Raw genomic sequence first — 2,718 nt, forward strand, 5'->3', positions numbered from 1 at the left:
TAAATGTGGAAAGTCACCCAAAAGCCCGATGTTAAACTAATAATTTCTATCTGAAAGTTTGTGAAGGTAATGCAACGAGATTCACTTCACTCATCTTCAAGCACATAAACATCCTAAGAAATGTTATCAAAATCACCTTGCCTGATAGAAAACTTTATTGTTATTCAAACAATAGTATAATTTTCTAAAATTTTCTAGAAATAGACTTTTTTTTTCCTAGGGAAGAGCATGAACGCAATTCCCCACTACCACAACCTATGCAGTGGAGTTTCCCACATTTGGGGAAATCACAGGGGTCTGCAATCCGGAGTGCAATGGATAAGCCTCGCCCTGGGAAAACCACCTACATGATCATGGTATCTCCCCTGCCAGGTAAATATAGAAATACCCTTTTGCAATTGGCTTAAGAGCTAAATTAAAATCAGACCAAAAACTAATTTCACTATATAACTATACTTTCATCCCCTTTTCCCAACTTTTCTTCAGACTTGGATCCATGCATCTCCTGGCTGCTTTCAAAATTCAAATCTGCTCCTCTCAACACAATTTGTCACCTTTGTATTTTTCCAGATATATTCTTCTAGCTTCAAATTAGATTCATAGTTTTAGGTTATACTAGCAGCAATAAGAAAATGTCTCTAGCCTCTAATGAAAGCACATACTATAAAGGAACAACACTTATTTGGACTTATGACATGTGGCAGTTTTGTTTTTAAGAAGTCACTTTACTAAATGTCACACTCCATGTATTTATTGTTCTCAAAACCAATGCAGTTTACAAAATTAAATTTAGGATTGTCAGAAGGATTCCCCTTCTGAATTTTTGTTTGCTTGTTTATTGTTCTGCAAACACTTACTGCTTGAATTGAACCATCTCCCTGTTCTCCTATAAAGATGCCAATGCCAGAGCTTGGCAGTGAAACAGTCAGCAGTTGGTAAGAGATTCTGTGCTGAAAGAAATATACTCATGCTCTTCCTCTGCCATTTATGCAGCTATTTTGAAAATGAATTTTGAAATCACTTTTGTAATTGAAACGTGTACAATTCTCAGAATTGTAGCAGTTAGATATTTGGAATCTATAGTGAGAAGCTCTCAAGAATTTGAAAATAAAGTCTGCAGCAGGCCCCTGAATGAAATTGATACAAACAATGAACACATAATGAAAGATATCAGCTTACTACAGAAATGACACACTGAAGTAAAACATGTCATTAAATTAACCCATTCTAAGAAGGCATTTGTAAATTTCAGCAATGAAATTACATTGTTCTTGTTATTTTAATATTTAAACCCCATCAAGATAATCAGAGAAGTTGAAGATAGTGGGTTTAAATGCCAGTCCATGGGAAAGCTGACCCAGGGAATTTTTTTTATTATTATCATGTTTTGCTTTTTTATGTAGTCCCTGGAGTCTTAATTCAGAACTACGGAATCAGAATTTCAGAGACCCAGGGATCTGTAATTTTTAAAAATTTCCCAGTGATTCTCATGTACTTTGTCTATGGACTAGCATTTGAGACCTCCTGATGCAAAGGACAGAATCCTCAGCAATTGTCTCAGAGAAATTTAAGAATATAATAAACCTTAAATTTGGAGATGAAAAATACATGATTCCTGTTTCAAGGATTTCTGTCAGGGGATGAGGGTGAGGGATTGCCAAGAAAAGGTGCTATGCAGTCACCAATTCTGGAATATCTGGAAAGGACTTTCAGAGGTGTTGATGCTTTATAGGATGTTAAATTAAGTAGGTGGATGGAAGATGGGGGAAGAGGCGGTATGCATCAAAGGTGTAGTGACTCAGAGAGCATTCACCAGTAATTCATAGGCTGAGAGGGAAGGGAAGTTAGAACTGAGAACAGAGAGGAGGCAGGGGCCAGATTTTTAAGAGCGTCATATATCATACTAAAGAGATTTTATTTTATTCTTCGTGAAATAGATGACTTTGAATGATTTCGCACATGGAAGAGACAGATCCAGGTTGGCGTTTGATACACACCCTTTTGTGAGCAGGGTGGTGGGTGATTTAGAGCTAGAGAGGAGAGAGCCAAAACAGTTAGGAGACTAATAGCCCTGATGAGAAGTGAAGAGAGGCTGTGACAGCATAAGAGAAGAGGGGATAGAAATGAGAAATTCTGAAACATTTCTGACAAAGCATCCCAGCAATACAGGAGAGTAATTGTGTACCTCTTGGGGTTATAGCAGCTGAACTCTAAGCATCTCACTTCAAGCCCACATTCTTTGAATTGTTGTGCTCCATCTTTAAAATGCTTATTTTTCATTCTGCATAATGTATGTGCTTGTTTTCACAAACTATGATGTTTTAAATTAGTTATTATGGTGAGGATGATAAGGAGGAGAAGAACATTCCAGGAAGACTTATTATGTTTATCCTGCACTTTATTTTATTGCCTGGTCTGACCCCACTGTCCATGGAGGGCCTCATATCCTAGTTAGAAAAGCACAGAACTGGAAAAGTATTGAAGAGGCAGAATTACAGAATTTGGATAGGATTGTTGGGGGGAAAGGAAGATTGTAAAATGATTCCTAGGTTTCTTACCTGGTCACCTGGTTGGATGGCAATACCATTAATTCATTAATCCCTGCTGGGTATTTGGGGTCATGCCAAGTCCCCATTCCTTAGAAAACAGAGGAAGAAAGAGGAACAGTTTTTCTGGAAGGGCATAGGTAATGATGGATTCCATTTCGGGTGTGTTGAC

The 2,718-nt window shown here is 37.5% G+C and overlaps 1 non-coding gene across 1 annotated transcript; it reads right to left on the reverse strand.

The window, feature by feature from the left end:
* Positions 1 to 217: 217 nt before the first annotated feature.
* On the reverse strand, positions 218 to 380 carry LOC111759759 (U1 spliceosomal RNA). The gene has a single exon (XR_002793651.2). It is a non-coding gene; the product is annotated as a U1 spliceosomal RNA (small nuclear RNA).
* Between the last annotated feature and the right edge of the window lie 2,338 nt (positions 381 to 2,718).

This window comes from Dasypus novemcinctus, chromosome 15, assembly GCF_030445035.2.
Source record: "Dasypus novemcinctus isolate mDasNov1 chromosome 15, mDasNov1.1.hap2, whole genome shotgun sequence".
NCBI lineage: Eukaryota > Metazoa > Chordata > Mammalia > Cingulata > Dasypodidae > Dasypus > Dasypus novemcinctus.